This window comes from Schistocerca cancellata, chromosome 3 (genome assembly GCF_023864275.1).
Source record: "Schistocerca cancellata isolate TAMUIC-IGC-003103 chromosome 3, iqSchCanc2.1, whole genome shotgun sequence".
Lineage (NCBI taxonomy): Eukaryota > Metazoa > Arthropoda > Insecta > Orthoptera > Acrididae > Schistocerca > Schistocerca cancellata.
The window spans coordinates 709,446,226-709,471,333 of NC_064628.1; positions in this window are offsets into that span (position 1 = coordinate 709,446,226).

The following is a 25,108-nucleotide window of genomic DNA, read 5'->3' on the forward strand; positions in this document are numbered from 1 at the left end:
GTGTTATACTATGAAGGGTAGTTATCAAACTTTGTGGAGATGTTTATCACATAATGCGTACTAAATAGAACTTTCATTCCATTCGAGACTGAAGTTCATAATCAACAATAGGAAGAGTTGTGACCCCCCTCGCCCCTCCCCCCCCCCCCCCCACACACACACACACACAGGGACGAAAACAGCCGGCCGAAGTAGCCGCGCGGTTCTGGCGCTGCAGTCTGGAACCGCGAGACCGCTACGGTCGCAGGTTCGAATCCTGCCTCGGGCATGGATGTATGTGATGTCCTTAGGTTAGTTAGGTTTAACTAGTTCTAAGTTCTAGGGGACTAATGACCTCAGCAGTTGAGTCCCATAGTGCTCAGAGCCATTTGAGCCATTTTTTTGGACGAAAACACTCTTGCATTCTATACCTACATTTAGATAAATACTCTGCAAGCCACCATATGGTTCATGTACGACGATACCTCGTACCTCTACTATCATTTACTTTCCTGTTCCAATCGCAACAGAGCGAGTGAGAAATTGGAAATTGGTGGGACCAAACTGCTGAGGTCATCGGTCCCTAAGCCTACGCACTATTTAATCTAATTTAAACTAACTTACGCTAAGGATAACACACACACACACACACACACACACACACACACGGCCGAGGGAGGACTCGAACCTCCGATGGGGGGAGTCACGTGGACCGTGACAAGACGCCTCGGACCGCGCGGCTACTACACGCGGCTGAGCGGGTGAGAAACTACTGTCAACATTCCTCCATAAGGAACCTAACTTTCTCTTCTTCTACCTCTGTGTTCCTTACGTGAAATTTACGTTGGCGGCAGCGGCAGTAGAATCGTTCTGCAGTCAATTTCAAATACTCGATCTGTAAATTTTTTCAGCAGCGTTTCTTGAAAAGAACGACGTGTTTCCTCCACGGATTTCTTCTTGACTTTTGAGTTCACAAAGCATTTTCGTAATATTAGCGTGTTGATCTAACTTACAATAACTAATCTACCAACACGCCTCTGAATTTCTTGGATGCCTTTCTTGCATGGTTGGTTGGTTAATGTGGGGGAGGGGACCGAACAGTGAGGCCATCGGTTGCATCGGATGAGGAAAGGATGGAGAAGGAAATCGGCCATGCCCTTTCAAAGGAACCATCCCGGCATTTTCCTGAAGTGATTAAGGGGAAATCACGAAAAACCTAAATCAGGTTGCCCTGACGCGGGTTTGATCTGTCTTCCACCCAAATGCGAGTCCAGTGTACTAACCACTGCGCAACCTCGTTTGGTGCTGTCTTTCTTCAATCCGACATGGAAAGTGTTCCAAATTCTCGATCAGTAGTCAATAATGGAGCGCATTAGTGTTCAATACGCAGTCACTTTTAAAGATGGGCAACACTTTTCTAAAATTCTCCTAATAAACTGAAGTCGGCTATTCACCTTCCCTAGTCCCGTCCTGAAGTGCTCCTTCCATTTCATATCACTTTTCATTACGCCTAGATATTTAATAGACGTGACTGTGTCAAGCAGTCGTTGTGGCATGGAAGTAAACAGCTGGCGTATTTCTAGCCGTGCTCAAAACACATGCTGCTTCACTTCATGAAGATTCCTGGCTGGAGGCCGGTATGAAAGCATACATCTTTCTTCGTATCTCAGGCATGTTTTATGGGAGAGAAACCAGAGCACCAGACAACCCGGTGAGAGATCAGCCCATTCCTCTACGCGTTTGCGGACTGAACTTCACCACTCCTTGCATTACAGTGCTGGAATATGCCATTTAGTGCCCAGACTACAAAGATTTGATAACAATGTTTACCAGTCTTGCCATATATTGGCGAACAATCATCCTCCCTTCGTCATTTACCAAATCAGTCCATTTATTATATCTAGTACATCACCACAATATGAGTTCAGGAGTTGGACAGGTATGGGTATCGAGAACCGCTGCCCCCTGTGTTTTTTCTCAGGTCATTGACGGACACTTTGGCGTCGATTTTACAGACATAAATACGAGGGCGAACTGCAAAACAATGCCCCCGAATTTGTTATGTGAAAATCTTAAATCCTTTTTAATAAAACGTATGTTATTAACGTCTTTATTCCTCGAGTCTACGTATTTGTTTCTCAACATAGCCACCTTAGCGACGAACGCATTTCTCCTTACGAGAAACCAGTTTGTTAAAACCGTCACTGTAGAATGTTTGACTTTGTTGACGCAGCCACAACCTCACCTCTGCTGCATCGTTTCATCACTATCAAAGTGAAGTCCACCAAGGTGTTCTTTAAGTTCTGGAAATAGATGAAAATCGGGTGGCGCCGAGTGGGAGCTGTATGGAGGATGACCGATGACAGCGAACTCAAGGCGTCGGATGGTTGCTGATGCCGCAGCGCTCGTGCGTGGCCCGGCATTGTCATGCTGAAGGATTGGGTACAACTTGTGCACACGAACTTTCAGAAATCGGAACTCAATTACAGAACGCTTCTTCTCACGTACTGATGTAGTTACTTTACGCATCACTATTTTACACGCTACAAATCGGAACCCTCTAGCGGCAAAGGGTTGCAACTTGCGTCAGCGAAGTGGGAAATACGCCTAGGTGGTACACATGGCATGTAAGTCGAGTTGTTATAGTTAACGCGCAGCTACTCACAGAGGTCAATTATGGGCAGCAATTATCGTGTGGTAGCGAAACGTGGTAGATATGGTAATGTGCTAATGCTGAAACAATTTACGCTGGAAAAATATTAGTTCCGACTTTGGCCACCATGTGCAAATCTGGCTCTGTGCAGCATCTCGTCGACGACTCTCGAACTCACACTGAACAAATTGTTAATAATAATATCAACATTATGCCTTTCTCACTTCTTTGACCGTTCGCAGTCCATTACATAGGGGAACATTTCTATACGCCATTCTTGCATTTACAGGGCCAGATTTTCACCTGGTGTCCAAAACGCCAATTTTTTTTCCAGTGTAAATCGTTTCCGCACATACGCATTAGAATTTCTAGCAAGTTTCGTTGCCATACAGTAAATAAAGCCCACAATGGACCTCTATTTATAGCTGCACTTTAATTGTAACCAACCGGTACCTCAGACGATATTGAGACCAAAATAAACTAGGAGCCTTGATTTTTCAGCACACCCTCGTAGCAACTGAAATCATCGATAAGCACAATGGAATGCCGCTCAATGTGTCAGATGACTCCAGCTCTGGATCATTCAAGTCTCAATGAAATTGTAATGAAATACAGGCCATTAAGTGCTTCCAGGCGTTGATAAATATCAACGGGGACAGTTGAAAATGTGTGCCCCAACCGGTTCAAAATGGCTCTAAGCACTGTGGGACTCAACATCTGAAGTCATCAGTCTCCTAGACTTAGAACTACTCAAACCTAACTAACCTAAGAACATCACGCACATCCATGCCCGAGGCAGGATTCGAACCTGCGACCGTAGCAGTAGCGCGGTTCCGGACTGAAGCACCTAGAACCGCTCAGCCACAGCAGGCGCCAACCGGGACTCGTACCTGGGATCTCCTGCTTAAATGGCAGACGCTGTATCCGACTTTTTTGTTTCTTTTTTTATCTCGCTTTTTCTTTATTGTTCGCTGCAGTTTTTCTTGGCGGACGTCCGATGACATCCGTTCAGGTTCAGCGTTGAACTGTTCACTCCGTTTTCTATTACAGAGGGTAGCTAACCCTCTGACCGAACAGGCTGAGCTACCGTGCGGCTGCAGGGACGTATCTCTGGCACGCTCCCCGTGAGACACACAGTTCCAACTCAAATCCACTACATTTGTAGTGTCTCTGCCCACTATAATAATTACTCGCGGCAGTCAACCTACTGATTCCCGTAAGAGTTTGAGCAATGTGAGTGCATCCGCACTGAAGAAGATCATTGACCGGTAAGCCTTATCTATACGAAGATGGTATCATTCACGTACTGTTCCCCGCGGATTGCATATTTCGTCGGGCCTAACAGATGAAGTCGGAAGATGAGAGACTCTGACTTTAGGATGGCTAAGGAAAACAGTTCAATAAAGTTTTGCGAGTTAGTCTCGAGTGCACAGACTTGTGTAAGGCCTTGCGTTGATTTTGGAAAAGAAGAAGTACGTTTGCATTTTTGTGGTGACGAACAAGCTGAAGTTGTAAGTAGGCTGTTTAGGTTTTCTTATTGGTAACGCCACGTAGCGCTCTGTATGAAAAATCACTGGCTGTGCTGTGTGCAGTCTGTGGCTAGTGTGTATTGCTGTCTGCCATTGTAGTGTTGGTCAGCTGGATGTTAACAGCGCGTAGCGTTGCGCAGTTGGAGGTGAGCCGCCAGCAGTGGTGGATGTGGGGAGAGAGATGGCGGAGTTTTGAAATTTGTAACAGTGGATGTCATGAACTACTATATATGTTATGACTGTTAAGGTAAATACATTGTTTGTTCTCTATTAACATCTTTCAATTGCTAACTATACCTATCAGTAGTTAGTGCCTTCTGTAGTTTGAATCTTTTATTTAGCTGGCAGTAGTGGCTCTCGCTGTATTTCAGTAGCTTGAGTAACGAAGATTTTTGTGAGGTAAATGATTTGTGAAAGGTACAGGTTAATGTTAGTCAGGGCCATTCCTTTGTAGGGATTTCTGAAAGTCAGATTGCGTTGCGCTAAAAAAATATTGTGTGTCAGATTAAGCACAGTCATGTATAATTGTTGAAAGGGGATGTTTCAAAGTGGTTTCTTCAGTTTCCTGAGGGTGGCACAACACACTTTAGAGTTAATCGCTGCACCATGACGTAGGGCATCAAACAGAGTAACCCCTTCAGAGTCCCAGAAGACATCCAGCCACCGAGGTGTTCGACTGTGATCCGTCAGTCACCTCGCATGAGAGTGTCCGCACGTTCCAACATTGCAGGAGTCACAGATGTGCGCGATCGGCCGGCAGCCTGGAGATCGGACAGGTTTGCGCGACTTTGTTGCGATGATGAAAGACGCCTCGTCCAACAACTCATCGATAATGAAAGACGCCTCGGACAACAAACCTACATGCTTTTGTTCACTGCCAGCTCTCGACAGGCATTCTTCAAGCGCGTATGAATATCTACGTCCGCCAAAAGAAACTGTGGTGTGCGTACTGTAAGACCTTCGGTACACACACCATCAGATTATTTGACTTGTCGCTCTAACGAAGTAGGCGAGTGTCAGCAATATGTCTCGTGGTCTTATCGTGGTGTGTTCATCTTCTGCCATTAGGTCAGACGATAGAAATGCCACTTGCACGCTTAGAGTAGCAGATTGACGGTGCTCCAACTTTAAACAGAACTTGATTAATTTTCACACACATTTATTAAAATAATAACAAGCAAAAAAATTACTTAACTTGGTTATGGATGCTATTTACAATTAACGATCTGAAGTTCCCTTGGTATTGGTACGTTAATCTTATTCTCACACATATCTCTGATACTTGACAAAAGTGTCTATACATTTATCTTCATGGCTATGTACAGGAATATGATAATCTTATGAGGCGCAGACTGAAACTTGACTATAGACTGCTACAGACAAATGCAGACTGGTGGAGACAAATGCAGACTGATTAATCGGAGGTCTATACACTTGTTATAATACCTCGCGCATTCATGTATCACTGTGCGAGTGTGATCCGCGAGGAGAAAAGGTTCTACGTTAGCAGCAATCTCACTGACTGCGTTACATATTAATACGCGGATCAGCGGAAGCAGAATTTGGTCCGTCTCTATGGCAGCGCCATCTCGTAGTGCGGAGACGGACGAGCGCTGCGCCTGCGCTGTTGTGCTTAGCGGGGCGCGCTCTAGTGGGAAAGTTGTGTGCGCGCTGACTACGCGGAACTATGTACACAACAGAAACTCAATAACATCTTTTGCGTGGAGCGTACCTCCGTTACAAAAGCCGTTTTGAAGGCTAGGTATAGGGCCACCACTTATCGGAACGTCGTGAAACTACAGCGGCTGAAGCGGGAATATTCCACGACATCCCACAAAAATTACCGCATTTATCAACAGAAACTAGCCGAGAAAAAAATGTGTTTCATACTTATTGAACGCTCCTCGTATGACCGAAATCTATCTTGTAGAAAAGCATTGCGAAGCTGGGAAGGGCACTGAAATTTGTGTTGTTGAGTAACAAGTAGCGCGAGGAAAGTTTTCGGACGTAATGGCCAGTTCTCGACATCGCAAACATGGGTGAAAGTGCATTATCAGTTTGGACGGGAGCCGCAAGTTTGGGCCGGTGGCGCGAGGCCGCAGATTAAGTTGTGAGCGAAGGAGGTGGTGGCGCCGCAGGGCGGCGGCGAGAGCAGAGAGGCCAACTCCTCGGCAGGGCGGGGTGAGACGGGGATTTAGCGGCGCAGCGGGAGCCCAGCCGGAGCCACGGCGACAGCCGCCTGTCAGCGAGGGAGGCGGGCGCAACCCCTGGGGAGTGCGGCAAGCGTGGTGCGGCGCGGTGTCGTGTGGTGGCGCGGTCTGAGGGAACTCCCAGAGCTGTACCTCGCAACTCACCTGCGGTGACCGGGTCGGATTAGTCTCTTCTCTTCACAATAAGTAAACATACATAATTCTGGACCATCGCTTCGATCAGTGTCTTCAAAATTTTTGCTCAAGAGCCAGTGCTGACATCTTAGGGCACCTCGGGCAGCGTACGTTCCGGTCTTATTATTAATTGGTGTCGTTGTTGTTGCTGCTGTGATCTTCAATCTGAAGAAGATTGCTGCAGTTTTCCATGCTAATCTGTCCCGTGTAAGACGTGTATATTTCTATTGTCAAATCATAATTTATGAAAGATGTTTATATTTTATTAATAGGATTAAGTAGGAATAATCAACATTTGTCATGTTGGAAATAACTGTGGTAGCAGGGAATGTCTGCACCAAAGTATTATTGACAAGAGAGACCGCAAATTGATATAATTTTAAAAACGGAGGGAGAGAACCGCGTATGGATACATTTTAAGAAAAGAGCGGCAAAGACCGCGCATTGATACATTTTGTAATGGTAGCAGGGATTGTCTGCACCAGAAAGCATTGTTGGCAGGAGAGACCGCACTTTAGCGTTCGTAGGAAGTCAGTAGTAAGCGAGATGTGAAGAGAGTTGGTAGCAGGTGTGAAGCGAGAGGTTGAGAGGAGTAGTGTGCCTGCCAGCCACCAGCTATGATTTATAAGAGATTATAAACGGATGTACAGAGACATCAACTAACTATTATCATAAGAGGAACTAATATTATTGAATTATTTTCTTTGCGAAACTCAAGACTACTGAAAGTATGTTTGCGCAATGCTAGTTGTAAGATTATTGTGAAAAGTAAGTCCCATTTGAACGTTTGTAAAATCATTTCATTACCAACAGTAAATATTTGAAGCGTTTTCAGAATGTAATTAATTTTTGCCAGCAATGTTGCATTACTGATTATAATCGACCCCAAAAACCATCAACATAAAAAACTTTATTGTTGTCAACAAAAAGTGTAATTATGAATTACGTAACTTCAGTCAAATTAATTAAATAATAACGTCAGCTTTGGTAATAAATACAGCCACTTATTATGACAGCCCACCAGCAGTTAATAGAGTATAGTAAACCAGAGTAAGTATATTCATGTCGCAGTTCGATGTAGCAATCAGATGGCGATCCAGTAACAGTAAAAAAAAGGTAAGGAACAGTTTTGGCAGATAACGACTGAGGGCCACGACAACACATTCTATGTTTCGCCGAAATAATCAGAAAATCACTTTTAATAAGCAGCAATTAAATTTGCATGCGAAGATTGAGAAAGAGAATAAATTTAAAAGGGAAGATTTCATTTGTTATTATTAAGCATGAGATAGAAATCCTAAGGAAAGGTTTCATAGGATATTGAAGAAGGGAAGTTTGCGTAACAGAAGAGGTATAGAGGAGACGGGAAGATTTCACTTGTAGGAGCCTCTTCATCTCTGAGTAACTACTGCAACCTATATCATCCTGAATTTGTTTACTGTATTTATCTCTTGGCGCTCTTCTACGATTTTTACCTCCTCACACTTTCCTCCAGTACCAAACTGGCGATCCCTTGATGTCTAAGGATGTGTCCAATCAACGGATCTCTTCTCTTGTCAAGTTGTGCTACAAATATCTTGTCTCCTCACTTCAGTTCCGTACCTCCTCATTAGTAACGTGATCTACCCTTTTAATCTCTAACATTCTCCTGTAGCACCACATTTCAAAAGCTTTTGTTCTCTTTTTATCCAAATTGTGCTTCACTTCCATACATGGCTACACTCGAGATAAATATTTTCAGAAAGACTTTCTTACACCTAAACCTATATTCGATATTATCATCTATATTCGACATTATAAAATTTCTCTTCATCAGAAATGCTTTTCTTGCCATTGCAGGTCTAAATTTTATATCCTCTCTACTTCGGCCATCATCAATTATTTTTCTGCCCCAACAGCCAAACTAATCTAATGTTTTTACTGTCTCGTTTCGTAATGTAATTCCCTCAGCATCACCTGATTTACTTCGATTCCATTCCATTTTCTTTGTGTTGCTTTTGTTGATGTTCATATTACACCCTTCTTTCAAGACGCTGTCCGTACCGTTCGACTGCTCTCCCAAGTCCTTTACTGTCTCTGACACAATCACAATGTTATCGGTAAACCTCAGATTTTTTATTTCTTTTCCATGAACTTTAATTCCCATTCCAATTTTTTTTTTTTTTTGTTTCCTTTACTGCTCGCTCAATGTACACACTGAATAGCACCAGGAATTGGCTACAATCCTGCCTCAGTCCCTTCCCAACCCCTGCTTTCCTTTCGTGCCCCCTGACTCTGATAACAGCTGTCTGGTTTCTGAACAACTTGTAAATATCCTTTCGTTCCCTGTATTTTAACTCTGCTATCTTCAGAATTTAAAACAGCGTATTTCAGTGGACATTGTCAAATGCTTTCTGTAAGCCTGTAAATGCTATAAACGTACGTTTGCCTTTCCGGAAGCTGCAGTACCTTCTAAGATAAGTCGTAGGGTCTGTACTGCCTGGCGCGCTCCTGCATTTCTCCGGAATCCAAAGCGATCTTACCCGTGGTTGGGCTCTACCAGTTAGTTTTTCCATTCTTCTGTAAAGAATTCGTGTTAGTACTTGGCAACCATGACTTATTAAACTTATTTATTAATTGGTAACCGATATAAATTAGTATATATGTCACGAGCTCCAATAACTAGCTACAGTAAGGGCGCAACAGGTTGGCCGCTGGTCCCAAAGATGGATCGTTAACCCGTTTTGAACGCTTTGTATCGACTGTCACATTGCTGCCTCCCTCAGCGACCCCAAATTTGTGATACTGTAATTGCCTGATAAAGTTTTGTGTTATCTGTGTTAGCGAATGCTTAATAACACCATCTGTACCTATATTTAAATACATTATAAACATGAGATACAATCACAGAAGTTTAATAAATGTTTTCAATGAAATTTTTCTTCTACTCATTGCAATGTATTACGTGCTACAAACATGAACTGCTTTTGAAGAGGACCTTTTCATTAATGAGCATTCATGAATCCATGTCACTTCCATGTCAAAATTTGTATCATAGCAACTGAACGGTACGAGTCACGCATGCCCGAGGGTTGCTAGTACTGGAAAACAAATATCATAGCATTCCCCCTCTTACACCCTCTATACCTGGAGTTGTCGTGATATTTATCCCTCCGTCCCCTAGGCAAGAGGACAACTTTACTTAGCTCACTGCCGGATCTGCCATCGTCAGTTAAAATTAATCATATCATATGAAATACAAGGACGTGAGGAGAGGAAATGCCACCGAAGTTTTTATGTGAAAACTCTTAAATATTTTTAAACAAAACAAACGTAATTTACATTTTACATGTTTGTTCTTCATTTCTACAAACTTATTTCTCATCATACTCACCTTGGCTACGAACAGATTTCTCCCAACGAGATGGGGCCACGTCGGGACTGTACCTAGGATAACATATAACGGTGAAGTCAAGACGTCGGATTATTGCCGTTGTCGCAGCGCTCGTGTGTGTTCTGGCATTGTCATGCTCAAGGTGCTCCATGTGTGGACCATTTCTTCGAATTCGAAACTTGATTACAGCACGCTGTTTCTCACCCACCGATGTACACTACTGGCCATTAAAATTGCTACAACAAAAAGAAATGCAGATGGTAAACGAGTATTCATTGGACACATATATTATACAAGAACTGACATGTGATTACATTTTCACGCAGTTTGGGTCCATAGATCCTGAGAAAACAGTACCCAGAACAACCATCTCTAGCCTTAATAAAGGCCTTGATACGCCTGGGCATTGAGTCAAACAGAGCTTGGATGGTGTGTACAGGTACAGCTGCCCATGCAGCTTCAACACGATACCACAGTTCATCAAGAGTAGTGACTGGCGTATTGGGATGAGCCAGTTACTCGGCCACCATTGACCAGACGTTTTCAATTGGTGACAGATCTGGAGAACGTGCTGGCCAGGGCAGCAGTCGAACATTTTCTGTATCCAGAAAGGCCCGTACAGGACCTACAACATGCGGTCGTGCATTATCCTGCTGAAATGTAGGGTTTCGCAGGGATCGAATGAAGGGTAGAGCCACGGGTCGTAACACATCTGAAATGTAACGTCCACTGTTCAAAGTGCCGTCAATATGAACAAGAGGTGACCGAGACGTGTAACCAATGGCACCCCATACCATCACGCCGGGTGATACGCCAGTATGGCGATGACGAATACGCGCTTTCAATGTGCGTTCAATGTGATGTCGTCAAACACGGATGCGACCATCATGATGCTGTAAACAGAACCTGGATTCATCCGAAAAAATGTTTTGCCATTCGTGCACCCAGGTTCGTCGTTGAGTACACTATCGCAGGCGCTCCTGTCTGTGAAGCAGCGTCAAGGGTAACCGCAGCCACGGTCTCCGAGCTGCTAGTTTATGCTACTGCAAACGACGTCGAACTGTTCGTGCAGATGGTTGTTGTCTTGCAAACGTCCCCATCTGTTGACTCAGGGATCGAGACGTGGCTGCACGATCCGTTACAGCCACGCGGATAAGATGCCTGTCATCTCGACTGCTAGTGATACGAGGCCGTTGGGATCCAGCACAGCGTTCCGTATTACCCTCCTGAACCCACCGATATTCTGCTAACAGTCATTGGATCTCGACCAACGAGCGCAGCAATGTCGCGATACGATAAACCGCAATCGGAATAGGCTACAATCCGCTTTTTATCAAAGTCGGAAACGTGATGGTACGCATTTCTCCTCCTTACACGAGGTATCACAACAACGTTTCACCAGGCAACGCCGGTCAACTGCTGTGTGTGTTTGAGAAATCGGTTGGACACTTTCCTCATGTCAGCAAGTTGTAGGTGTCGCCACCGGCGCCAACCTAGTGTAAATGCTCTGAAAAGCTAATCATTTGCATATCACAGCATCTTCTTCCTGTCGGGTAAATTTCGCATCTGTAGCATGTCATCTTCGTGGCGTAGCAATTGTAATGGCCAGTACTGTACTTACGCTACACACCGCCATGTTACAAGCTACAATTCGGAAACCCCTAACAGCAGTGGGCTGTAGATATGTATGCTTGAAGAATGAGGATCTAGAACGTTAGTAACGTTTGTTTCATTTAAAAATCGTTATGAGTTTTCACATAAACATTAGCAGGCATTAGTTTTCAGCACACCCTGGTAATACTGTCTGTCAGTATCTTTGTTTGTAAGTGAATAGGGAAACTACAATCTTAAGAGGCTCTTAAGATATATGATTTTTTGGGATTAGGCTGTTAGTTGCTAGACATATGCTGTTACAAAATACGGTTGAGAACAGCGGGCCGCACTAGTAATCTATTACGATCACTAACTTCGACTGAACTGAACACACAACTGCAGTCTGTAAGAAGGTAATATCTGAAGAAACACTTCAGAACTAAGGTCACAATTAAATATTTGTTTTGAACTGATGACCGGTTTCAACTCAACTCAATAGTACTTCACTGTCATCTTCGGATCTGCAATACGACATAGACACACACTACATTCGTAAATGTATTTTCTATGCCAGTAGTAATGAAATACCTAAGTATAATATTTTAAATATAGGTAACACACCTCATCATCTTCAAAATTATGCCATAAATTTTGGCAATGTTAAATATTTAAATACGATCGGAAAATAACGCACAATAATTTTTTGTTTCTCTGCTAGTATTGCAGCTGGAATGTTGAAATTTCACGACGATATAGTTTGAAGTTCGCGCTTCACAGAGTATTTTGTTTTCATGTGCAGCTCTAGCGAGAGAAGCCTGTATTACGACACAAACATTGCGCGAATGTTACTGTCGTTAATTTATGGAGAGTAGTGAGGTGTAGTTCGATATTTGTCTGTGAAAGGGCATAAACCGAGTGAGATTCACAGGAACATGCGTGGCGTATATGGGGACGACTGTATGTACCGTAGCAACGTCTCCAGGTAGTATGCAGTCTTCAGCCGTGTGAACCTTAGTGATTCGCCCGCTCTGGGCGGCCGGTAACAGCTGCAGCCCCGTAGAATGTCGGAGCCATTGAGGCAGCAACATTTAACGGCCGGCGTATCCAAGTGCGAACCTTATCGTTTCGTGGCACGTTGAAATTTCGTGAAGTTTGTGCTCGTTGGGTGCCTAAGAACCTGACAGACAACCACAAGGGCCAGCGAATGGTGACATACTTGGATCATTTAACACGTTATGAATTTCTGAAAGGAATCGTCACTGATGAGGAGTCGCGACACACCACTACATTCCCGAAACCCAGCAGGCTTCTATGGAGAGGAAACATGCTGGATTCCCATTACAAAAAACATTTGAAGTGACAGTGTTCTGGGATATGCATGGTGTGTTATTGATGGGCTTTACTGAACACGGGGCCACCGTGAATGCAACAGCCTACATTAAAACTTTGGTCCACTTGTGATGTGGCCCTCGTGACAAACGCCACAACGTTAATGCTTGTGCTATTAAACTTCTCTATAAAAAAGGACGCATCCGTATTGCTGCTCTTGTTCGTGTGAAAATCACCAAATTTAGGTAGGAGGTACTCCAGCATCTAATATTTAGTCCGGACCTTGCACCGTCTAACTTCCATCTGTCTGGTCCCCGAAGAAATTCCTGGCCGGCCATCGGTCTAGGACAGGTGCGGAAGTGAAATCAGCAGTGAAATGCAAGCTCTATCAGCAGGCGATTAATAAAAATACTACTCGTATTTACAATCGTGTGGCCGTGCAACGACCGCCGATTACGTGCGACAACACGCATGCTCGCCTCGAGGTGTACTCAGTCAGCCGCTGTGACATGCTGCTACCTCATATGTCTTTGTACAGTAATTAAAGTAGTCCACATCTGAAGTTGAAAATTGCAGTCAAATTATAAGGATTATACAGTAGTAATAGGTGTCAATATACAACCTTTCATTAAAGAGCAATATCGTCATTTAAGTAATACACTGCTAAAGTATTTTCTATGTGTACACTTCATATTTATAGGATTTAAAAGCAATCGAACATAAGTATTTCTAATTTTTTTATTTTTAAATTTTATTGTCACTACATATCGCAAGATCTGTACGAAAGCAAATTTTAAAAAGTAAATGACCACTATAGTATAAGGTACGCAACGTTTATTGTCATGATTTCCTAGTTTTATTTCTAAAGCAACCTTTTCTGGACAATCCACCACTTTATTTATAAGATATTTTACTGTGACATAACCATTTTTTACGAAATCTAACGTCAAAAAATTAGAAACCACAGGCGTAGCAACATCAGTGTCCATTCAAAACATCCTTAAATGGCTCTGAGCACTATGGATCTTAACTTATGAAGTCACCAGTTCCCTAGAACTTAGAATTACTTAAACCTAACTAACCTAAGGACATCACACACATCTATGCCCGAGGCAGGATTCGAACCTGCGACCGTAGCGGTCGCGCGGTTCCAGACTGTAGTGCCTAGAACCGCTCGGCCACCCTGGCCGGCCAAAACATCCTTCCGAAATTTTTCAACTCATACAGTATACGATTATCCAATACTTTTATTTTCAACATTGTCAAATTATATGCCATAATTTTGAAAAAGGTAAGGTATGTTACCTATATGAAAAATATTATACTTACGTATTCCATTACTACTGGCGAAGAAAATATGTTTACAAATGGAATGTGTGTCTATGTCCTATTGCAGTTCCGAAGATTACAGCCAAGTACTGTTGAAAGCGGCCATTAATTAACAATAAGTATTTAAATTTGATCTTCGCTATGAAGTATTTCTTCAAATATGACAAACTGCCTCATGATCAATGTCCGTAACATATAGTTGTAAGAAGGTATCAGCATCACTTCATTCACTATAGAAACATGAAAAAGTGTAGCCTCTCGACCTTAAAAGAACATTCGTAGTCCCTAATGCTCCATATCCTTGCTTATAATTATCCTATAGCCCAAGAACTTCCGTATGAGAGTTCACGCCGGATGGAAATGACGATGAATGATTCGCGATGCAATTGTTGTGTGCCCTATTCCGATCATATTACTCCTGCTTACGAATAATTATCATGGATACTTGAAAATAAGTGTAGAGATTATCATAGCCTGTGTTCGCTTTGTTGACTCCTCAGTCATTTTACTCCCTCTTATTTATCTTCGATCCTTACACCACTGCCTGAACAGAAGAGCAGAAATACTTGTTATCAACAGAATAAAATCATCTTTGTACCATTACATAAAACTTCCATGCTGTCTAACAAAATATTAGAGAAATTAAAAGCCTTTCAACCTTCAAAAGACAGTTAACAGCCCGCCCATCTTCTACAACAATAGCTATCTCTTCCATATATTTTTCTGCAGCTCACTCTCGTCTACCCTCCCTCCCCCACCACTTTTCTCTCTCCTTGTCTACAGACTTCTCTGTTGAAATTCTCTCCTTTCCTAAAAGCAATTGTCATTTTCATTTTAATATTCACATCTTGCACTATCCCTTCTGCTTCCTGAAATATCAAACAAGGCTTCAAGTATGCTAAATTATCAGTCTTAATTCCTCTATTATTTTATAATTAGTATTAGTGTTACTATTATTATCATTGCCAATTATATTTTTTTCTAATAATGCAAATTATTGTAATTGTTATGTAATTTTTATGCGTTGTTCTTTGTCAGAGGTAAGAGAAAGACTTAAGGCTCTAATCTGTTCAAGATAGATACATAAATAAATTATGTTACATTATAATAATGATGAGTATCTCTACGCTGTAAACAAGGATAACGGAATGCAGGAATTTAAAATCAGCGATGTTAAGAGAATTAGATTAGCAGGTGAGAGGCTAAAAGCAGTACAGGAGTTTTGTGATTTTGTTAGTAAAGTTACTGACGATAGCTCAAATAGAGGGGGTACAATATGATGACTGGCAACAACTAGAAACGAGTTTCCGAAAAAGATAAATTTGTTAACATGTAATATTAATTTGTTACGAAGTCTTTTCTGAGGGTATTTGTCCGGAATAAAATATGAATGATAAAACGTTTATACAAGTGAACAGAAGTTTTGGTAACGTGCTGCAACAGTAGAAAGCTAAATATTACGTAGTTTGATGACATAGACAATCAGGAGGAAATGAATCGAACTGGGCAGAAAATAAATTTATAGGGCAAACTGAGTGAAATATGAGATCGATTGATATAACAAGTTCTGAGGAATCAAGGAAGTGTCGGTAAGTGTGCGGAGTAAAATTATATCTATATCTACATACATACTCCGTTAGCCACCAAGCGGTGTGTGCCGGAGGGCACTATTCTTCGCGCCAAAGTCATATTCCCCCCCCCCCCCCCTCTCTCTCTCTCTCTCTCTCTCTCTCTGTTCCACTCACGGATCGCGTGAGGGGAGAACGACTGTCTGAACGCCTCACATGCTCTACATCCTCGGCGAAGATCGGATCTTGGAATTTAGTGAGCAGCCCCTTCCGTTTAGCGCGCCGTCTATCTGCAAGCGTACCTCACTTCAAACTTTCTATGAGATCTGTAACGCTCTCGCGATGGCTGAATGTACCAGTCACGAATCTTGCCGTTCTTCTTTGGACCTTCTCAATCTCTTGAATCAGACCCAACTGGTAATGGTCCCATACAGACGAACAACACTCTAAAAACTGGACGAACTAAAGTATTGTAAGCAATTTCCTTTGTTGAAGGACTGCATCGATTCAGGATTCTACCAATAAACCTCAATATAGAGTTCACTTTACCCGTTACTTGTGTAATCTAATCGTTCCATTTGAGATGATTTCGAATAGTCACACCCAGATACTTGACTGATGTTACCACTTCCAAAGACTGGGCATTTATTTTGTACTCGCACATTAATGGAGATTTTCGCCTTGTTAAACGCAGTAGGTTACACTTACTAATATTGAGAGGTAACTGTCAGTCATTACACCACACATTCATTTTCTGCAAATTCTCATTGATTTGTTCACAACTTTCGTGTGACACTACTTTTCTGTAGACTGTAGCATCATCGGCATACAGTCTAATGCAGCTGTCAGTACCATCAACCAGTTCGTTTATGTAAAACGTAGTAAGCGGTGGACCTATTACGCTGCCCTGGGACACTCCTGATGTTAGCTTGTTTCTGCTGAAGACCAAAGTCTTACTACAATAGGGGTTGCCGTGCGGTTCTGTCTGGAACCGCGCGACTGCTACGGTCGCAGGTTCGAATCCTGCCTCGGGCATGGATGTGTGTGATGTCCTGAGGTTAGTTAGGTTTAAGTAGTTCTAAGTTCTAGGGGACTGATGACCTCAGATGTTAAGTCCCATAATGCTCAGAGCCATTTTAACTATTTTTACCACAGTAAGCAAGGTCAAAAGGATGTAGGTTGCCGAAGACATGACGAGAGTTTTACAGGATCGACTACCATCATCACGGTCTGCCTTCGGACTGAATACCACCACCACCATCTCTACCGCCGTCGCCACCGCCACAAAAACAACAACAATCAACAACAATAACGATACTGTAAGAGGCACAGTAAAGTTTGTGCTACAGTGTATTTTTATTATGACCTAAGACACCGGTTTTACATTTCCAGCCATGTATGGTGCACGCAAAACATTTGGAGTCAAAACTATGCGGATGGCAGAGGATTCTTAACAGATTATTTTCAAAAAATGACACTTTGCTTTGAGTGAGAAACTTAGCACTTCACTCTCATTTGACAAACCACAAAATGCTTCCAAAGTTAAAGGGACACAGGGGGAAAGTATATTATATTTTGGCAGTTCCCCATATAAAGGAATAAATGTAATAATTAATACTGTAAATTTTGCGCAGATCACGCACATTTTGGCTTAAACAATAAGGGTAGACTGGGTGCTGTATCAGCCCTCATCTTTGAGCTTTATTCGGTACTGTAAAGCATTAAGTGCCGTCCTGACGGTTGCTTTCATTTTATGGGCGTGGAAAAGTAATATTTTTTTAAAATGTCTTCCTTTGTGTACAAATCTGTAATAGTTAGTAAACTTTGTTTTTCTTTCTCTCTGTTTCTCTTTTAGTTTTTATGATGATCAGTGTAGTGCGAGTTTGGTTAACGTTCTGTAATATAGAATGATGAAGATCAAACGCAAATGAGTGCCCAGAGCTGTGTAATTATTGGTGAGAAATAAAGAAAGTGTAACTACTGCTGCTCTCAGTCCACGTATTACTATTTCAGCAGTTGGCAGAACTGAGCTCTAAGATCGGGCGTTGTAATTGTGCTACCACGTTTAGAAGAAACAGCTTACGATCAGCTTCTGTAGACTACACTCCTGGACCTGATAGAGAAGATACCTACTTCTCGAATACAGACGCTCCTGGTTCCAAAATGATACTGTGGATACACACTTCATGGTTGCTCTGATTTGAGAAACACTGAGTATGGTGAGGAGCACATTTGGGGACATGTCTAGATTGTGATAAACATCAGAGTTCAACTGATTATCCAAATGAACTACATATTTCACTAAGTAATTACTTCCGTTGCTCCGAAGGTACCAAGCATGTAATGTAGCTCAGAGGAATACTGTAGGATTGTGTTTCTTTTTTTCATTTATTAGAAAATGCCGGTAGAAGACGCTGTGTGCATAATTACTGTAATAAACTCGCAGAAATTTACGAATATCTTTTATGAACGTCTCATAAATTATAGGTTAAAAATATGTTTCCTTCCCCCAAAAAAATCTCTGAACAGGTGAGGTTCCGAAATGTCTTTTTCAGTCCAATGTGTATTTCTAATTAAATGTAGAATTTTATTCATTTGCCATTACAACAGTCCATCCTACCATTACAATAAGTATTTAATAGACAATATGCATTAGAATTCAACAACATAGGCCTAATGAAAGTGTGGTGACAGTTATACGTTTGTGGTAGGACATGGCTCCAATCTGCACTTGCTTCTCGAATAGCGCATTGGTTAAGGCTACTGCTAGCGGTAAGCAGGAAATCCATTCAAGCTTCCCCCCGTCTGAAGGTTTTGCTGCGACATCATTTCACGTCACTGCATTTTCGTTTATACATCGAACAGATCCATTCAGTTCATTTCGTTCATTTCCCATTAACAATGCGCCTGGTATACTGATTACGTAACAGAATACACTAACGTTTACACTCTTGATGTGTGTGAGTTCATACCAACTGATCATACATATGATCTAAGTAAGAAATAAGAGTTCTGTTTGGGTAACTAAAACTGGGGTTGAAGCGCGTGCCTGTCTGAACACCGAAATTATTTTCGACTCATTATTCCCTCTAGCCTAGAAGCACAAAAAGTAAGGAGTCGAAGGTTAGTATTTAACGCCCCACCGAGGATAAGGTCATTAGAGACGGAACACCTTCTTGGATTTGGAGTGGACAGAGGAGGACATTGTTATCCTCAGTGAAAGCGATTGAGACTCAACAGGATCTGTTGAATGAAATGAACTGTATAATGAGTACAGAATATGGATTGAGAGTAAACCGAAGAGAGACGACAGTGATCATAAGTAGCAGAAGTGAGAACAGCGCGAAAGTTAACATAAGATTTGGAGAACACGAAGTTACGGAATTCGGCTACCTAGGAAGCAAAATAACCCATTATGGACGGAGCAAGGAGGACATAAAATACAGACTGGCACTGAAAAAGAGGGCATTTCTGGCCAATGGAGGTCTACTAGTATGAAACATAGGACCTTAATCTGAGAAAGAAATTTCTACGAATGTACTTTTGGAGCACAGCATTGTTATGGTAGTGAAACATGGACTGTGGAAAATCGGAACAGAAGAGAATCTAAGCGTTTGGGATGTGGTGCTACAGAAGAATGTAGAAAATTTGGCGCGTTCATAAGGTACGAAATGAGGAGATTCTCCGCAAAATCGGCAAGGAAAAGAATATAAGCCGAACGCTAAGAAGAAGAAGGGACAGGATGATAGGATAATTGCTAAGACATCAGGGAATAACTTCCAAGATACTAGAGGAAGCAGTAGAGGGTAGAAAATGTAGAAGAGGACAGAGATTGCAATACATCCAGCAAATAATTGAGAAGTAGGTTGCAGGCGCTACTATTCTGAGATAAGAAGCTTTGAAACTTCCTGGCAGATTAAAACTGTGTGCCGGACCGAGACTCGAACTCGGGACCTTTGCCTTTCGCGATTAAGTGCTCTACCAACTGAGCTACCCAAACACGACTCACGCCCCGTCCTCACAGCTTTACTTCCGCCAGTCTTCGTCTCCTACTTTCCAAACTTCACAGAAGCTCTCCTGCGAAACTGCAGAACTAGCACTCCTAGAAGAAAGGATATTGCGGAGACATGGCGTAGCCACAGCCTGGGGAATGTTCCCAGAATGAGATTTTCACTCTGCAGCGGAGAATTTCTATGAAGTTTGGAAAGTAGGAGACGAGGTACTGGCGGAAGTAAAGCTGTGAGGACAGGGCGTGAGTCGTGCTTGGGTAGCTCAGTTGGTAGAGCACTTGCCCGCGAAAGGCAAAGGTTACGAGTTCGAGTCTCGGCCCGGCACACAGTTTTAATCTGCCAGGAAGTTTAATATCAGCGCACAGTCCGCTGCAGAGTGAAAATCTCATTCTGGATAAGAAGCTTTGCACATGAGAGGAATTTGGGGCGGGCCGCATCAAGTCAAGTAAGAAGATTGATGACTCAAAAAAAAAGTAGGAGGAAAATAGGCCAATGTCATTTTCAAATGAACCGTCCCGGCATTATCCTTATTCTGTTTAGGAGAAGCCTAATTCCGCGTAACTGGGAAGGATTTCGTCCTCCCGAGCTCGAGTCCAGCGTCTCACCAGGTCTCCAGCTTTCGCGGTGACACAATAAAGGGCAGCAACTGGGACCGCGGCAATAATGAGAGGCACAGTGAGACGGTTTCGCTTTGGTCCCACAAACAGCGGCGTGCAGCGAGCGGCCACTTGGCCAGGCCGCTTCCAGCGCTAATCCCACGCCTCACACTTCGCGCCCTCCTGGAGCCAGGCTTTCGCGGCACAGTGGAAGTTAGGCAGTTAATTATACAGTCAGAAACTCGCCCTTTCCTCTCTCTCTCTCCCCGCTCTGTGGCGCGTCAGGTAGCAGCCGGCGCCGCGTTTCTCCAGACGCGCACAAAGGGCGCTTTACAGGGCCGGGCCCTCCCTTCTGTCGTCGTGCCTTAGGGAGGGTCAACCGGCACGGCCTTTGAAGTCAGACGTTAACAGAAATTCTTCCACTGCGTCATATTATTCCTCTCCCCTTTGTGCTTTGCATCCTACAGAATTATTACGCACGCTCTCAAGTAATATCACTTGCAACTTCTCAGTCTTTGAGTATTATTGTTGTTTGTTTAAACCGCTCAACATCGTTATTATCAGTGCCTTACAAGTACCTTATGAGATGAGTGGGGATAAAATACACTGCACGCAAAGTAAATCAATTATCCAGAAGGGGAGGAGGAAACGAAATGAAATTTCACGGGTTGAGAGGCTGTGTGTTGTTGTTTCAGTGATTACAAGATAAGTTTTACAAACAATTTGGGAATAAGATCCCACTCATCAGTAAGACATTGCACTCCCTCCGATTCGGATGCACGAACTGATTCGGTTGGAAAGGATGTCGTAAGGATGTTGTTGGTTGGTTGGCTGGTTGATTTGGAAGAGGAGACAAGAAAGCAAGGTCAACGGTCCCATCGGATTCCGGCAGGATGTGGAAGGAACCATCCCAGCATTTATCTGAGGCGATTTAGGGGAATAATGGGAAACTAAATCTGGATGGGTGGTAAGAGTTTGAACCGTCGTCCTTCCGAATGCGAGTCCAGTGTGCTAACACTGAGCCACCTCGCTCGGTGAAGACGTTGTAGCTTCCCCTGAAGTGGGCAGGCTCACGATTCTTTTAACTGGTCCTCATCCTGGATACTGGTACTGGGATCGAGTTAACATGAAGCCCGTCCCACCCATGTTCTGTTGGTGATAGATCTAGGAATCTTGCTTGCCACGGGAGTACCTCAAAATCATGCAGACACGTTGCACGTCTGGACGAACATTTTCCTGTTCAAAAGGGTCACGGTACTGCCACATGACGGCTCTGGACACTGTGCCGTCAGATGATGATGATGATGTTTTGGTTTGTGGGGCGCTCAACTGCGTGGTTATCAGCGCCCGTACAATTATCCAATCTTTGCTCAGTCCAATTTCGCCACTTTCCTGGATGATGATGAAATGATGAGGACAACACAAACACCCAGTCATCTCGAGGTAGGTGAAAATCCCTGACCCCGCCGGGAATCGAACCCGGGACCCCGTGCTCGGGAAGCGAGAACGCTACCGCGAGACCACGAGCGGCGGACTGTGCCGTCAGACGTCCCTCCATCAGTACCATGCCTGATGTGAAGTCATACCTTATGGCTCTTCAGACGATGACGCCGGGAGAGATGCTGCTATGTCTCTGCAAAAATTGGAAACAGGGACCTCTCCCCATGTCGTCACTGTACTCGCCAACGATGGTCATCCACAATAGTGCAGAACCGCTGGACACAACGATATGCCATTCATCAGCAGTCCATACTTCCCTGTCACGGCACCATCCCAAACGCAGTCATTTGTTTTGTGTCAACGGCAGTGTATGCTTGGGGCAGTAATTCCCTAGTGCAGGTACAGCTAGTCTCTCAACAATGGCCTAGGATGAGGTAGAATGTGGCATTGGGTTCATTACTCGCTCTCGGATGGCAAGTGCAGATGCGAATTGGTTACAATGTGCTTGCTGCACAGTATAGCAGACCTCCGTTTCGTTGGTCGAGTGTGGTCTACCGGAACCTTGGCGAGAAGAGCCCATGCTGTTCAACATCTAGTCACTGTCACATTCAGATCCATCACAAATCTGGATATGGCCCTATTCACCAGTTGGCCAAATGAAGACTCAACATGAGACCCCTTTCGAAGTCTTTCACGCGCTGACGACGTAATGTCAGACGAATACGTAGCATCTTCCTGTCCTTCACAGTGATCACTCAACATCTGACCCTCTTCAGGCACCTTATACATCCTACCTGACCTATTAACAACACTAATGCAATCTGGTAGCCATTCACCTGTCACAGCGAATAGCGACTTCACTCGTACATACCCGTCGATGTTGTGTACATCACGAAGCTACAATTACATACGACCACGTCTTCTGGGGGCTTGACTTTTTGTCACGCAATGTGCATAACACGCAGACATTCCGGTACAGTAGAGGACAAAAGACGGAAAATGCTGTTTGTTGATAACGTGGTGAAGAGATGAAAAAATACACTCAGCAAATATATGACGGAACATCTTTAACGGAGGATGTACGAGGGCGTGATGGAAAGTAAGGTACGCGAATTTTTTTTTTCTGTTCTCATTATCGGTAGAGGTATTACATGTCGTGCATGTAACTTTGTCGACTTTCCCACTACGCTGACCTAAGTTGCAACCCTATGCCGCTAGAGAGCTCATGATTGTGGCGTGTAATGTCGCGGTGTGTTACGTAACTATGTCTGTGTTCGGTGAAACCATCAGAAAAACGAAAGCAGGAATTCGAAGAGTTCGTCCACGGTGCACCTTCTCCTTCAGCATATCAGTGCTAGATCTCAAGCTAGCGTTGAGACATCTGCAACAGTCCGACGCCTTGGGTTCACGGTCATCGATCGTTCTCCATACAAGCCCGACATCGCCCCAACCGAATTTCACCTGTTTCCAAAACTTAAAGAAACCTTCGAGGACTTCGCCTTGATAGTGGTGAAGCGATGCAAGCGGAGGTGACGTTACAGCTAAAATATTAAAACTTGAGATGTTATGTATAACACAATGTTTGATATTATGTTATGTGGCAATAAATACCCAAATTGATAAAGAAAGTACGTCTGAAATAAAAAGACGTGTAGGTGGTACCCACATTCTGTAAGAACGATGTGACTGCAATTAGCAACATAAGCAACAAGAACCAAAAATTTCGAAATAGGCGAGACAAGGATGTACTCTCTCTCTCTCTCTCTCTCTCTCTCTCTCTCTCTCTCTCTCTCCTCTTATATTCACTGTTTACATTCCGTGGAAGCTATAAGATCAAATTAATGATAGAACTGAGGTGGGCATCAAAAGTAATGGACAGAAGATAGATACTCTGTGATATACAGTTGATATTGCTATGGTCACGGGGACGAAAGAGGTGGTAGAGAAAGCATTTGTCGCAATGGAAAGGATTTTCTGTGACCAGTAAGGCCTGAGAATTAACAGGAAAAAGACTAAAGTGAACTTTTGCAGTACTGAAGAAGAAATACGAACGTATAAAAATGAGATTTCGGAGAATGGAATTAGAAGTGTTAGAGGAATTTACCTTTTTGAGAGACACAATCACAAATTATAAACTGCATAAAACAAACCAAAAGTGCATTTAATTTGAAAAAGAACTAACTCAACACCAAGAGTATCTGTCTGGAAAAAAGAGACTGGATCACTGAAATTATTTGTAAGAGAGTGTGATCCTATGAATGTGTGAAACCTGGATAGAAGAAAAACAAGAGAGAAAAATGATATAAATCTTGGGGATTTGGTGCAACAAACTGATTCTAAAGATCAGTTTCAGATGTACAGTTATCAATGAAGAGATGCTAAGAAGGCTACAGGAAACTAATTGCATCTTATGTACATTCAGAGACACTGCGCGGACCCGAGACTGTACGGGTAGCCGAGAAAACAGGAACAGTCCAAAATACAAACGTTATTACCAGAAAAAGCTACTTACTGTATCTAAAAAACAAGCTACGGGCCACATTTGGGAGTCCACTCACCGGAAACAACGGGTTGTAAATTATCGACATTTAGATTCTAGGGGAAAAAACGAATCAAACATAGGTATATACAGGTAATCGCTGCGAACATGCTGCCGTGTTAAGAGTTCCCGCAGTTACCTAAATATCTATCAATACATCCACATCTGCACACAATGACGGAAAAAAATCTCAACACCATGAAGGACTGCCGGCCGGGGTGGCCGAGCGGTTCTAGGCGCTACAGTCTGGAACAGCGCGACCGCTATATTATGTCCCATAGTGCTCAGAGTTATTTGAACCATTTTTGAATCATGAAGGACTTGTGCGGCAGAAAAGAAAGTTGGTAAGCTTGTTTCTGCATCTGAAGAATGATGTGTATTCACATTACGGCCAGTGATGTAAGAGTGGCTTGAGATACACGCTTAACGGTCGTGAGCGTTAGTTATCTCTGGCACTGAAAGTGCTGAGTGGATATTTGACAAGAATTCCTTTAAGGCAAAAAAGACGCCATTATCAACATCTCATTGAGTCTAAACGAGGTCGTGTAATAGGGCTACGAGAAGCTGGAACTTCCTTTCGCTATAGCGCATAGAGGTTTGGTAAAAATGTAGACACTGCACATGAATGCTGGCAGCGGTGTTCACGAGAATGTACGGTCGAATGAAGACTGGACTCTGGACGGCCACGTGGCACTAACGAAAAGGAAAACCAAAGTGTTCGGCTTACGGTTCTGGAATATCGCACTGCATCTTCAGCAGCAGTTGGCATCGCATCGAGACAACGAA